The following is a 16,371-nucleotide window of genomic DNA, read 5'->3' on the forward strand; positions in this document are numbered from 1 at the left end:
TCTGAAGAAAAGAGAAGTCTAATGGGATGATCATGGTGAAAATGGCAAATTTTGCATTTTGTCATTGATTAATGGAAACTGACATAAGCCACAGTCACTTATACTAAATCACTCAAAATAATTATTACCTGCTTAAAATAGTGTTATAGTGAATAAACAATAATAAAAAAAGCAGTGTCTGACCAAGACCCATAATACATTTTTTTCAAATGAGAGAAAAAAAGTTAAATGTGTTGAAGTCCTAACTCATCTTTAAGGAAACTGGCAGATTCTAGAAACATTTTACTGAAACTGATGTAACACCATTTGTGTTTAAAAGAAACATTTTGACCAATTATTTTACCGTTTCATATGACCCGTATCTTGGACCCAGAGTTCCTACTTTATATTAATGTATACACTTGCAATAACATATGTGTATATAAAGAAACAAAAATTAGATTTGTGTAAAGAACTGTCTTTCATTTCCTTTAATGCTGAAATTTCAAGAAAATAAAATGTAACAGAATGAGATAGATACAATTCTGTGTTATCTCTAGGAATTAGTCATGAAGTGACAATGCCAAGTGACAGAAAAGTCTTAGCTTTCTATATTCTGCTACAGGAGATATTTTACATGAACTCAGACAATCCCCTCCCTATTGAAATGGTTTTACACCTTTACACCATTTCTTTTCTGATTTGTGTGTACCATATGGCAGTTCATTTCCATGGACCATAAATGTGTATTTTCAGACTGTCTAAACCTGATATTTATGTGTCTTATCGATTTACCACAATAACATATTTTATTTGTTTTTTAACTTTTTCCAGTTTTCAGAATAAGATATAACCGTGTTGGAAGATTACACAGATATGCAAGAATATTTGCCACTATGAAGGTGGAAAAAATTCTGTATCCATTTATTAATCCCTGATTTTTAACATAAGATTCTCAGAGTAGTTGTTTTTCTCCATGCTGTAGCAGTAGGCATTAGATTTTGTATGCTTTAACAGTGACAGTAATCGAAAGCCAGCACTCTTGCATACATAATAGTCTCTGTGTCAGTCTTAGAAACTTCTGAGTTTCTTTGGTTTTACTTTTGCTTTTGGATGATTTTTCTTAAAACTCTGTGAATTTTGGAAACTATAAACACTTCCAATATACAGTCCTTAGGGATACAAGATAATAAAAATTAAAGCTGTCTTTATTTGCCAGTCAGAAACAAAGGATGTCTGAAGAAAATGTAGAATGGAATGACTCTGCAATTACAGGCCTGACAGAAATAGCCAAAATGAAAAGTATTGTAAAAAGGGAACATTTACTGGAACTCAGGGGGAGACAATGGAATTACAATACCAGAAATGCTAATGAACCATTTTTTTGTCTTCTGTAAGTATATGTGTTCTTCCAATTGAAACAAAACAATACAGAACTTTGACTTCTCTTTTGACAAATTGATTCACTCACAATATTTTAAGTGTAATAAGAAGAATTTAGGGGAATTTTTCTGTTAATGACAAAAATGTAGTTCTAAAGGCAAAGAAATATGACAATTCCTAAGAAATAGGTTACTGTGGCTATGAAAATGGATATTTTACATTTTCCTCTTGCACAAGTACAAATTTCTAAAACCTTATATTAAATGACTGCCACCCACCATCCACCTGCACATTTGCTGTCATGAGAACTCTCACAAGTTCAACAAGTTTGTGTTGCAAAACTGATGTAATGCCATCTCATCAAGGTAGCTCCTGCATTTCTACGAGGGAAGTTAGGAAGAAGCTGGTGAAGAAGAAACATTCTTCCTCCGTTTCTCTTCTTTACAATCACCTAGTGCAATAAGACAATTCACAGATTTATAGTCCTTACAGGTACTTCTTCTTGGTTATTTTACATGGAAATTATTGGTATATGGAAAGTGTTAATTTTTTTAATTTTTATTTGCCTCCTCACTATACATGCACACATGCATGCAAGCACATGTACATCACTTATAAAATAAACTGGTTATTGATGTCTGCTGTTATCTCTTAATACAAGTTAATTTTTTTTTCACTTGTTACTGTGTAAAATATGTACTATTTAATAGCAGCTTCTTTTAAAAAATGAAAAAAATGCATAGATGTGCATTAATCAACTTAAAGCTCTCTATGTGAGAAAGTATCTTTCTCTCACAGTGTTCACTTGCAGTCTAGTTAATATGCTTAACTTTAGGCAAATGCTTAGATCTTTCATTCCATTGAAGTTAAAAGTAATATGCAATTAGATGTCTTAGAGAAATGGTGACAGACAAACCTCTTTAATAACTATCTGCTAAGTGATGTCATCTTTGTAAGACCAAAAGTAGGTACAACTTTAAATATCACAAGCCAACGTTTAGTGCCAAACTTCGATACGGGGAGAGAAAGCTGAGACACAGTGCAGGAGTCTACTGAAAGTCAAAATGTCCTCAAGTATACAAAAATGATGTATGCATATGAGCTGGTAGACACTATTATCTGTGGAGGACCATTAATGACTAATGGGACCATCATTAACTACCGAACTTGTTTTGCATTATATTAAGAAAAATTGCACTGGTTATTGAACATTGTTTTGGGGAAAGAGAATGAAGCAAGTTCTGAATACAGCCATATCAAATTTGCAACTGCATAGGCAAAGAATTAATCCTACATTGTGTGGTCTGGGCTCAGAGACACTTTTCACTGCTACAGAGATTTTTCATAAAAGGTCTTGTTTTCGTCATCACTCTTTAGTACTACTATCAGCTGGAATACGAATATGATCAATTTCTTTAAAAAGTATTTGAGCAATAATTTTCTTTTCCTCATTTTCAAAGGAAATACACTGCATAACATTTTTACGAAAATTCTAATGCTTGATTGTCCTTGGTTCTTTTAATAATTGTTCAGCATAGATCTTTTTACTTCAGAATTACGCTGTTTTGTTCAACTGACAGAGACTTCAATAAGTGGGTATTGAATATACTTAATAATTTGGGATGGAAAATTTGATTAGAAAGAAGTCTTAATGGAAGTTCATGTCAGAGGAATATTGATTCCTATTTACAAATTATGTCCTGCACAGCTGCATTGTATACAGTTTCTAATTCTCTGGACTACATAAAAGTTTTAACCTCCTCACTGTACCATATGCTATAGACACTCAAAAAATATTCATAATTTTATTAAAGGAAATGAGACCTTGTGAAACTCACACATCTAAGATGTTATACATGTAATAATTCAGAGATATAATTCCTAGTATAGAAATCTTAGTTTTTAGAGGTAATTTCCTTTCGTAATGAGACTAGCTTCACATATAAAAGGTTTCTGTAAGAGTTTATGATAAAACTTTGCTATTGAAGATTAATTATTGAACTGAGGGGGAAGAATTTTTCAATGAAAATATTCTATTCTATTCTATTCTCTAAAATTCACAAATGAGATTTTCAGTATGCAATTTCAAGGATAAGAGTAGACCTAGATTCTAGAGTATATTTGTGTTTCTGCTGTCTATAACTTGAGTCCTGTAGACTGTTACAATGCAGGTATATAACTCCAGAGGATGGAGAGTGCACAGCTATGAAGAATAAGGCTCAATATTTACATTAATTCTCATTGAACTGTTGAATGGTTGTCTGAAAATGTTCTTTGCTCAACCCTGGAAATGAAGGAGAATGTGCTCTTGGGAAGGTACAAGAAAATCCTTGTACCTGTTGGCCTCCAAGCATGTGGAGTCAGTAAAAGTGGGAGATTACTTTAATCATGTGCACATACTAAACACAGCTAGCTGAGCTTTGAAAAGAAGGAAGTCCCAAAAGAAGGAAAAGAAGAGGACAAAAGGAATCAAAGTAGAAGCAAAGATTTTTCATGACAAATATTGCACTCTACATCTGCAGCCCACAACTTATCCACTGAGAAGAGAACTGCAAAGCTAGTGAATCCATGTATCTCCTATCCTAAACCTACAGTAATGCCTCCCTTGGTCCCACCATCCACTTGCTCCTCATAATGTGGAAGAGGCATTTAACATTTTTTGTGAACTACAGGAATTCTCACCAAAGACCTGAGGAAATGAATGAGTTGATGTCTTCATAAGCTGTGTTTTCAATGGTTTCAGTGCTTTTGAAATGGATAGTACATCTCACACCTTCTAAAATTATCAAGTTTTGCTGCAGTAAAAAGTTGGAATTAAATGGTGTCGTGGTTTAGTCCCAGCTGGCAACTAAGCACCACACAGCCGCTCACTCACTCCCCCCAGGTGGGGTGGGGGAGAGAACCAGAAGAGTAAAAGTGAGAAAACTCGTGGGCTGAGATAAAAACAGTTTAATAAGTAGAGCAAAAAACACCGCATGGAGAAGCAAAGCAACACAAGGAATTCACTCACCACTTCCCGTCGGCAGGCAGGTGTTCAGCTATCTGCAGGGAAGCAGGGCTCTATCACGCGTAGCGGTTGCTCGGGAAGACAAACGCCATTACTCCGAATGTCCCCACCTTCCTTCTTCCTCCCCCGGCTTTATATACTGAGCATGATGTCATATGGTATGGAATATCCCTTTGGTCAGTTGGGGTCAGCTGTCCCGGCTGTGTCCCCTCCCAACTTCCCGTGCACCCCCAGCCCACTCACCGGTGGGGTGGGGTGAGGAGCAGAAAAGGCCTTAACTCTGTGCAAGCCCGGCTCAGCAGTAACTAAAACATCCCTGCTTTATCATCATTGTTTCCAGCCCAAATCCAAAACATAGCCCCATACAATCCAAAACACAGCCCCATACTAGCTGCTATGAAGAAAGTTAACCCCATCCCAGCCAAAACCAGCACAAATGGCAATAAAATTTATAAATTTATTAGCAAATATTGCTAGTGAGTAGGCAACTACGTAACTGAAAATAATAACCAAGTTTTCAGTAATTTTAGTGAAGCCTGAATACTTAGAGATACAATTTTTTCTTCCGTATATACTAATGTCAGCAGTTATTAGAGGGAAATCTGCCAAATTTTGTTAGAAAACCTACCTGAAATGAGGCTGATTTTAAAATTCTTGTGAAAAAAAATGAGGCTTCAAAAGGGTGTCTTCTGGAGATTCTCATTTAGCTTCTGTAAAATCATAGCAAAAACTAGTACCAAATTGTTCTTTGCTGAATGTTTCCACCCTAATTTAAAAAAAAACAGGACTGTGTCTTCTGTCCAACAGCCCACATTTTATATTTAAATATCATGTCAATTTTGTTGACATTTTTAAACCAATTCTGATAATAATGACAGACACTAAAAAATAATTTTTCTTCTAGAACTGTATGAGTCTGTATTCCTTCTGCTTGTTTTTCTTTATCACAGTAGAAAAGGATTGGCTCTTAGGTACATCTTTGGTCTATGCAACCCTTGTAATACTTATGCTGACATTCTTGGCTATAACAATCCAACAAGTAAATAAATAAATAAGAAACTGAAAGAGAAGAAAGAATTGCACCTCACCAGTTGCAATGAGACATAATAAAGGAAGTGAGAGGTATCTTCCATCTTCTTACAACTTCTTTAGGACCATGGCAGGATACAAATAAAAAGAAAAAAATCAGCAAGTGAGAATTGCAAAATGTCCTGGATGAAAAAAATACTGTTGCTAATATATTTGGTTATTTTACTGTTCTGACTGATGAAATCTGTGACTGTGTATACATGTGTAAGCATGTATATATATTCAAAAAAGGAAGGAACCACTGTAGAGCAAGACTCTTAAATGTCTGTCCCATCTGCAAGGCTTGTAAGGAAGTTGTTTTGCTAGTCAACCATATGACATTCAGCGTTCTTGGAGACTACAGTGCAAGGCTGTGATTTTGGCACACTATTTGTAGTAAACTTCACAACTGAGTAAAAAATCCAACATGGATGGAAATGTTCTCAAATGTACTTGATGTGTAAATACACTTCCTAACCTGGTTCTTTACCTCATAGATTTTATATTGTTGAAGAGTAATATCACAGTTCTTTCCTATAGTCCACCTTACCAGGTAGAACTACTTTACCCAGGGTTGTCTGCAGCTGACTAAATGACAGAGTAACTAATAAATGAGACAGAACTATTTTTCTATTCGTATGGTAAAGGGATTGATGAGAAAGCTGAGCAGAGCTTGCTACCATCATAAGAGATGCATAAAAAATATGAATCATTGAAAAGATTCACTGTCCTGATCCATGCATGTGGGTAATTCTTACTAGTGTTAACCAAAAGCAAATGAAAGTGACTGATCTTGTAAGTCTGATTAAATATTCTGTGGGCAAAACTTTACCCTTTGTTTTGGCATGGCACACACTGAACCACTGGAAGCTGCATGTTGGCTCAAGGGCAGAATTTAGCGGTTGGTATCTAGAGTGGGGGGTCATTTTATTAAATGCACTGTTATATCCTCAATTTGAAGTGCCAAAGCATATCTCAGGATTACAGCACTACAATTCCCATCAAAATCAATGGGAATTTCATGGATATACCCTCACATAGTGCTTCAAAAGCCTGCATTTATCTTCCCAAAGCAGAAAAGGGTGTGTTGATTCAAATGATGTTAATTAATAAAAAGTCACATTACTAACTTACAATAAAATCAGTGCTAAGACTTTTGACTTTGAAGATTTAGTTTAAAGTATTTGATGCCCAGAAAATTAAAGACAAAGAGCAAAGTAGTGTGAATCAGAAAGAGATGATAGAGGAACAGTAAATAATGAAGGAGAATGTAACCAGATAGAAAATATAAAGAACATTTAAAAGACTAATAAAGGACAAAGACAGTTCAATGCAGATAAATGTAGAACAGTGGTGACTTTGATGAGTCTTTATAACACAACTGTGCACGCATTATAAAACAGGAAGAACAAAAAACGTTCAAGAGCCAAAAGAAAACTGTGTCATTGATGTACAAAAAGAAAGCTCGCAGACACATGGATGAATGATGACTTTGAGAGTCTTTATGACAGAAGTCTGTTTCTTATAAACTAGAAGTACGAAAGTGTAGGAGCTAAAAAAAAAGAAAAAAAAAATGATAAATTCTACATGGACTCTAAAGTATGAAACAACCACAACAATGTTTCTGTAGAGGAAAAAAATTGATGTAGATGAATTGGGCTCACTACATTTCTAGCACTGATCTGACAGTGCCCATTACACAAAAGTAATATTTACAGGAAGGCTTGCCTTCTTTTTGGCCACTGTGCAGTGATTATTTCTCAAGTGTTTATTTTTCATGAGCAGTAAAAATGCAGTGGTAGCGATAATAATGTCCACACACAAAAGACAGACAGGGGAAGAAAATAGATATAAATATATAAAAAGGTATGGAGAAAAGGAGAGAAAGTAATCAGGATGAACAAAAAGCAAGTAGGATGAAGAGACAAATGGAATGGATAGCTAGAAGAGGAAGAAAAATTGATATTATTTATTAGTGTAAATGCAGAAAGAAAAAAAAGGAAGAAAAGTCCAAAAACATATAGCTTAGGCTCAGATTTCCCTACTTTGTTATAAAAATAGCCAGCTTTAAACAAAGAGATATTTTCGGCCTACTGCAATATGTATACTTTCAGGAACATGTTCATATTCTGTAATTGAAATCAAGAACTGTTTACTTCAGTGTCTCCTAACTGATCGCTGGGGCCAGCCACTGCTTCTTGCTGTGCTGTGGTACTTGTCCTCCCTCCTTCTGGGCTGTTGTTCCCTCTCTTCAGGGCGTTTATCACAATAAGGAGCAGGGGCTGCCGAACTGCATATCTAACCTGTAAGATTCCTGATGCCCAAAGGGACATTCTCTTTCCCTCTCACCTAGTGAATCTCCAGCTATCCTTGGCACCATACAAAAGTTTCAGTCAAGAATTTCCCTTCATTTCAGCCCTTCTCATCACTGTGGAGGTATATGACTGAACATCTAAAAGACCTGAGGATCATTGAACCCAAAACCAGACTAGATTTTGTGTACTAATTAGGCTAATGTGTAAGCTGGCACTCTTTTTGTCTGTGGGATTTTGGTGACAGACTGGTGTCAGACCAGATAAATAAGCTCAAAATGCAATTTCCAGATTGATGCCTTCAGACCTTTCAGGTGCAGCAATTCCATGTTGCCCCTAGCAAATTCAGAAACTGCTTGGCCTTAAAAAAACTGGCGCACTTATACACATGGCCAGAAGGAGACCTCAAGCACTTGGGAAATCTAAACATAAGATACTAACGTTTCTAGAAGAGGACAAGAGGACACTTCTTATCTTAGAAGGCTACTACATGAGGTTCCCTATAGAGTCACACAGATATTACAAATTAGTTTGCAGTCCAGTTCATAAATTCAAACTTTTTTTCTCGTAATTATGAGAGAAGAAAATATCTGAAATGAAAATTTAAATTCTAATATCATGGCATGACTCAGTGGCAAACCTGCCTTTCTTCTACCACAGTCTAACTCTATTTTAAGAATCAAAGCAAATCACCTTACTAAACTTACAGAAACTAGACTGCACTATAGTTCTATTTTGGCAGAGATGTTTTTCTGTTGAGTATGGATCAGTGGTGTTAAAAAAAAATTGGATGCCCTCAGTGTGTACTATCCTGGATTTTAAAATATTTACTAGGGGTTCTGTGTGTTTAACTTGCCCTGGAGTATAGCTGGTATGCTTTAGTTCCAATTTTTTAATGATACTACCACTCCTGCCAGTAATTTTTATACCAGCTGCACTGGACTAATTATGTGGTTTTCTCAAAAGTCTATTTTTGAAATAATTATGGCCTTTGAGCATATAATAGACAGCAAGCTTTGGGTAGGCAGGAGTAAAGAACTTTCCGTTTGAACAGAAAGGATAAAAAAGTTGGCATATCCTTGTTACATCCTCATTTTGAATCCATAATCCTGTACACCACCTCAAGTTGCCTATCTAATAAAGAATAGTTCCTTCATATTTATGTTCACATTCTTTTAGTTACGTTTCTAGAGGTATTTTTTTTTTTATTTCTCATTAACTGTATTTTGCAAAGCTTCTTTGAGTCAAAGGAGATAAATACTAAGTGCTACTAACTGTACAGTGTAGGATCATTACTGGTGCATTATGACCAGAAGTTTCTCTTTTCTAATCTCTCTTGCTGACCTGAAATTGCTGAAGAGCTGAGGCTTGTACCCATGCATACTACAAGGTCACCTTAAACACAATGCAAGGCTGTCTGCAGTTTGAAGAAAATTTGTGAACAGTCTGCTTAGTTAGTGGCTTCTGTTATTTTATAGAAATGAAGCGAAATATGGAAAAGTATCATGTTTGTAAAGGTTTATTCTGGGGCATGTGCAGGGGTACATTTAGAGCTTTGAGCTGATCTGAGCCACATGACTCTTTTAAAGTTAATGAGAAAGTCACAGCTAGAATGGCATGCGATAATCTGAAAATTTACCCCTTACTGCCTCTTTAGATTTTCTGTGTCATATGTTATGGTAATAAATGGTTCTCAGCATGAGGTTGATTGAAAGGAGTATTGCTGCATGAAACAAAGAACTTGTCTTTTCTTCATGATCTCTGAATAATGTTATTAGCATATGCAGGGTCAGCTCTGAGCATCAGCAGCCTTTGTGACCAGAGAGCCTGGAAATACATTGGTGTGAGTGAACTTAAATGTACTTTCATAATTTGTCTTTTCGAGTTGTCTTTGAAAAGGAACCGAACAAATATATGGTCTTCTTTCTGCATTACTGTTGACTAGCTTTACTCTGCCTCTGCCGTGGTAAATTTCAAGGCCTGTACTTTTCAAATTATTATAAAAAGTCCTCAGTCTTTAAGAAGTCTAGAGAATCTATCAAATTGAATGAAGCAGCAGACAGAAGACTCTAGTCGGAAAGTTTTGTTGTATATGACTATATATGATGTATATTACTAGTTTGGAACAGTTACTTTCAATACTAACATTGATCATTAAAGGGAATTGGACTCGATCCTTTTGGTCCCTTCCAACTTGAGTGATTCTATGGTCATCAAAGTAAGGAGGATCCAAGATTCATCTACATGTGCAGGGAAAAAAAGGCACAGTGGAGGAGGTTCTTGATTTTTCTTGCTATTTTAAAAAGTTTTAAAAATAACCAAGATTACTAAAATTGCCAATCTCCAAAATAATACTGCCTTACCATGGATTCTTTTTTTTTTGGTCTGCCAAACTAGTTTTAAATAGATAAAAACACACGTAAATTAAGGAATGGATAGTGTGATCAGCTCTTTCTTGTACAATCTAGGGAGGATCCACTAATTAAATACACAGCAGAGAGGGTAGAAACAACAGAAGGTAATTGCAGGAGAGAAATTCTGGGTTTAGAACTAGATAGGCCTATTTAAAAGTCTCTAGGTCTAGATGCAGAGATTTTCAAGGCATTTGTTCTAGAAAATCTGACTACAGAGATACTACAGATAAGAAGCAATATTCACCACTCTAGTCCTCTGAGGTCTTTTTAGCGTAGTGTGGTGTGGTTATTGCAATTGAAATATGTAAATAGTACGAGACCTGATTGTGGGCAATGTTCTCAGCATCCTATTTAAAATACCAATTTAAACAGTGGGGGGTTGTTTTCCTGAAATCTACAGCTGCCTAAACCTGCAGCTGGCCCAGAATTCAGTGGTGAATGCTAAGTGTATTTTGTTTTGTGACACTTAAATATGGCTTGCACTACCAATTAATTTGTGTTTCTGTATAGCTTTTCATTCAAAACTTTAAAGTTGTCTTTAAAAAAAATCATTATGGCAAATGAAGAAGCAAGTAAAGAAATTTTTTACATAGGAATATGAACTGACTACTGCAATAAAAGCCACTTAGAAATAGAATTCAGTTATATATTATCTAACTGTATGAACCAGAAATGTGCTCTGGACAGCTATGACTAATAATATTTGCTTTTAAGAAAATTACTATGCCTAAATTGTTAAAACATGGAGGAAATATCTTATTAGTAGAATTTTCACTCTTCTATCTAATGCAATCATCATTCCTATGAAAATAAAAAGAAATAAAAATCAATACACACATTTAATAAAATTTGAGGACTTTTTTGTTATTAACAGATTAATGGTGTCATACCTGTGACTTGTTCACCTCAGTTCTCATCACAACCCTCCCTTATTACATATATGCTGCACCTTTGAGATCATATAGAAGGTCATATAGATTACACTTTTTTGTTTAGATTCAGAGGACTGTTGTTTTTCGTCCTGAATATTATTGACCAGTGAAGTATTCCTGCTTTGGTGACTTCATTATTTTCATTGTTTTGTCTAGTTATTATAGTATGCTTCAATGAACATTGAGAAAACTGTCAGTTATAGCTTTGTAAACCCATTAAAATATCACAGTGAGGAAGTATGTCCTCCAATGTTCTATCCACCTCACCAGAGACCTCAGCAAAAGTTGCTTTTTCATTGTACAAACTTGTTATTCAATTTCTGTTTGTTAGGTGTGACCTTATTACTCACAGCACCCTGTCTATGACAGTAATAAGTCAGGGATGTGTTCCTGCCTCTGCAGATAACTTGTAGTGGATCACAAAACAGGTCGCAGGTTATGATGACACTGTTCTGTCCTACACCATGAATAGTATGGGTTTTACCTTGAGTTTCCTTTCCCCTTCTAACTCACCTCATGGAAACAGAAAAATATCTTTAGGAACCCTGTATGGTTTCAGTGACTGCATAAGGCACTACTTTGGTGCTTCAGAACAAAAACAATTAGTTTTTATTTAGAAATGCTAAAACCCTGTATAAAAAGTAAGATATAGTTACAAGTCCAGACAGGCAGTTACAGATACACACACCAGCTTTGGTATGAAAGGCATCTCACCAAGTTAGCGCAGGTCTGTTCTTGGATTAAGTGCACTCAAGGGAATACATAAACTATGCTGAGGATGATTCCGATCTCACTACTATCTACAATTTTAGTCATCTGGAAACACCTCATACTGACGATGAGCTAGAAGGCTGGAGAGGTGTGTCCTAACTCTTCACAGAATTTACTATTCCAGAATCTATTTGGTTTTGTGGCTTCCAGTTTGGATGGAAAGGAGGCAAGCTGAGCTTGTATCTCCTCAGGACACAGATGAAGTCAACACCTTTCTAAACAAGCAAATTCATTGTTTTCACATCTAGTCAGCTGCAGAAATGCATTTTAGTAAAGTAGTTAATTTGTCTAAAGTCTTGTGAGATTTGGCTGTTTTCAAGTGTTGTATGGATTCCAAGGAAAATCCGGTTTCCAATGTTTCTCTAGATTCCATTAAACCTGTTACAACACACGTTCAGTTTAGATGAAACATCATAGCTCAGTGTAGCTGAACATGACAGCAATTCAGTAGTGCCTCATTTACCCTTATGTTGCAATTTATTGTGTTCAGGTAGACCTTTAACAAGTTGTAAACTTGACAACATACTTTAGAAAGCACTATTATTGACTTCAGACTAACCCTAATTTCATTTAAAATTATTTTTATAACTGTAATTTAGTATATGCTTTTTTTGCCAATAAAAATTCCATGATATTTTTTAGCTAATAGATTTTAGTGAGCTTTCCTGAATGCTAAATTAGAATGTCAAATTGCAGCAGATTAGAAGATCCATACAAGTTTGCTGTTTGGACTTTAAAACCTAGTTTCAAAAAAATGGTGCTTAACTAATATGTTCAGTCTTGTTAATACTGAAGGTATTAGTCAAAGGTGCCTTATTAAAGTGTATTTATGTACAGAAACAATAGCTGGAGTATTGCTGTCTATCAAATATACTACACTATTTCAAAAGTACTGTCCTCCTGAGTATCCCAGAAGCTTATAAAGACATAATTTTCTCCCTGGAAAATGATGCATTTTTGCCTTGTTCTCTCATTTTTTTCTTTTTTTTAATGTCTGTTATTTCAACTGGAGGCTTCAATTCCAAAAGTTAATGCATAAGTATATTCATTTTGTAACACAAATTCATGATAATGAGCATTCCTACTTTTGAATTTGTACTAATAATAACCTAAACCATAAACTTCAGATTTTTGCTTTTCCAGTCTTTAAGATTTTTTGTTTGAAACTGTTTGGTCTTGGTTGTGTTATTGCATGGCATTTAGCATTGAGTTATATAGATTAGTATATAATAATCAATGCAATAAAAGGCAAGATGAAATAGTGACCAAAAGGTCCAAAACCTTTTTTTTTTTTTCTTTTTTTTTTGTGTCACCCATTTTTTTGGCTTGGGAAAAACAGATAAAATATGAGTTTAAAGCATCAACTTCTTTCAGGATGAAAATCAAATTGTTTTTATTCTTGCCATCTTCATGTTGACTTCATTTGATCTGAAACTTGTTAAAAAAAAAATTTGTTTCCTTATGAGCAGATTTAATAATTACATGGTCAAATCTTTATTCTCTGCTGGGCTTTTTTGTGTCCTTCATTTAACATGAAAACTGGAGGAAAACTTGAATGAGTTGAGAGAACCTTTGCTTTCTACTTGTGTTAGTTTTGCCATCTCCTGACTGCCGTCTCGTCTGTGAGACCACCAGAAAACAGAGATGTTAAGCTAGTTATGCTTAATATATTGAGCAACCTCTCTGTCTTTGCAGAGTCTGTAAAACTCCCTTTCTTCAGCTGCAAGCCCCATGTCCTCCTGCATTTCCACTCACTGATCAGTTTCCTGGGCTGTCCTTTCTCTGTCTTACTGGATTAAGAAAAGACTTATGCCAAACTACTTGTGGTGAAATGTGATTGTCAGAAGAATATTCCCTTTGGTCTTCAGGGTTTTAGTGGATACAGAAGAGCTACTATCACATCTTTAATAAACTTGTCTTTGAAACTATTGAGTTATGTCATGTGAATATTCCATTGGGTCTTCAGGGTTTTAGTAGAAATAGGAGAGCTAGTATCACATCTTTAATAAACCTGCTTTTGAAACTACTGAATTATCTCCTTTTCCAGTGTGTAATGGTGCTTATATGTTGAAAAAAATGCCTGGGTTGATGGGTTATGCTGAAGAATGAATTTCACGCATAATCTAGTCAGCATGTACTCCCTTGGGTTTAGTGTCTGACAGTTTCCCTGGCTCTATGCTTGCTAGACCAATTTGTGTTCACTTGCTTTGCTTGAGGAGCTGGTGACAGTTCTCCACAAAGACCAGACAATCTCTAGTTTTCACACTTCGTTGGATCTGATTTAGGTTTGATTTATTCCTAATAAAACTTACTGATGCAGAGAATTTCTTATTTGTCCTTATATTTTAGTAATTCCACTGTTTCTTGCATTCACACAATATTTCATAATTCTTTTCAATTCAGTAAAAATCTCTCTAATATCCAAACATCACTGTCATTTTATTTTGCAACCATTTGTCTTTATCCATCAGATTTCCATTTTAAAGTTACATGAATTGAGAAGAAATAGGCATAACTGGTTTTTTTCTTAGCTCTTGAACAGCCTTTTTATTTGATATGGTCAACATATCCAAGCACTCTGCTTCATTACAAGGAGACATATTCCCAAGCCACATATTAAATGCAGGTTAATTTAATTTTTGTATTGCATTTTTATGCTTAAAACTGTATTTTATTGTATCAGGATACACTAATCCCCTACTTTAATACTGCATTTTAAATCAACTGGTTTTATACTTCACTGTTTTCTTGCATTATCAGAGTGTCTGAGAAAATTTTTATTTAGAAAATAGTTTCAGTTTCAATATATTAAGAACTAATAAATCATCCATAGATTTGATTAACAAAAATTTAGCTGCTCATTAACCTTTTTATTCTCCCCTCAGGTTGCTTACTGCTATTAAATTGTTTAATTTTCGTAACACTTTAGTCTGTTTACCATTTCCATAATTCCATTCTTCTTGACCCTCTGCCTGCATAGCTTTCCAGACTTCTCCCTCTTACTGTGCAAGTGCTGACGTAATCACCATACTGGTAAATGATTGGAAAGCACTACTATATTTTTGAATATATTTTTGAAACTGAATAAAGTCATTCAGGTTGATATGACCATTTTCCAGGATGTAAACTGCGTTCATGTCTGCCAGATTTTGAAAAGGCATTTAAAAGAGTAAAGGGATAAGGTAGGAATGAACACATAACATACACTTCCGGTTAATAAAATGTAAGTTAGAATTAGTAACCTGTGTTCTTAGCTCATATGATTTGTCCACAAAATGTTGTTAATATGACTGGAAACTATTATTATCAGACCAGTACCTCGTTCTGTAGAGATGGAGCTTTTACTGTGCAGATACTTTTGTGTATTCACTAATGACATATAAAATTATATTTTGTAGTATGGGCACTTAAAATCCCATAGGAATTTTTATGTCCCCCAGGGATGAGTATACAAAGCCTCTTGATTCACACAGTCAAACAAAAGAACGTGAATTTTACAAAAACTTACTCACAGAGTTTTGACATTTCTCTTTTCTCCAATCCAAATACTAATGCAATTCCAAAGATCTGAAAATAAAAAACAATATGAAAAAAACATAAAACCCCATGCTCCAAGCAATCTGTGAATGCTGTGAATACAAATATATAAATACTTTCTACTACCACATTTTTGGTGGTACATACTCTGTTGCTTACACATCAGAGAAAATTGTAGCTGCAGCAGATGCAATTGTTAACTATCCATGAAGTTCCTGATTTAAAATCCCAACCATGGCAAAATTCAAAAGGCATACTATAGTGATTTCATTAGGGGTCAATTTATATTGTAGTCAAAGGTTTGAGTGCAAGTTATAACAATGCTTCAATTCACGTTATTAGCTAGCCTGTTTACAACAGTGTAGCCAGGTAGCACATGCAGCAGTATCAATACAGCAGCTCAGGTTTCAATGAGAAGAAATATCCTTACTATTTCCATAACTTTCCAGATGACTTTGGAAGTCTGTGAAGGCACAGTATTCAAACTAGCTAGTTTATTGCCAGTTCAGCTTTTTCTAAATGAATTACAATCACACGTGGAGTAAATGAATATGAATCAGTACTACACAGTCTGCTAAAGAACTGTCCTGTGCAGTATTTTGAAAGTATGATTAACAGATATATAAAGTTAGAATTATAAAACTTTTACTGTAGTCTTTGAGATGATTGATATTCATAGAGACAAGTGAATAGGAGAAAAGGCTTTGATTCTCTACTCCAGAGCAGATGGATGGGAAAGATGATAAGAAAATGAAAATGAAAGGACAAAAAAATGTAAAACAGAAAAGAAGAAAAGTTGATCAAAGGAGATGAAGACGGAACAACTAGAAGTTTAAGAAATCTACAACATCCTTGAAAAATGAAAAAGTCCCAGTCAGCACAGTTATCGTATTTACTTTGTTTGTTGAAGAAGCATCCAGGAAACCAGGTCAGGGAAGGTTTCAGGCTGTCTCAGAAGCCCATGGAAC

This window comes from Gavia stellata, chromosome 5, assembly GCF_030936135.1.
Source record: "Gavia stellata isolate bGavSte3 chromosome 5, bGavSte3.hap2, whole genome shotgun sequence".
Classification (NCBI taxonomy): domain Eukaryota; kingdom Metazoa; phylum Chordata; class Aves; order Gaviiformes; family Gaviidae; genus Gavia; species Gavia stellata.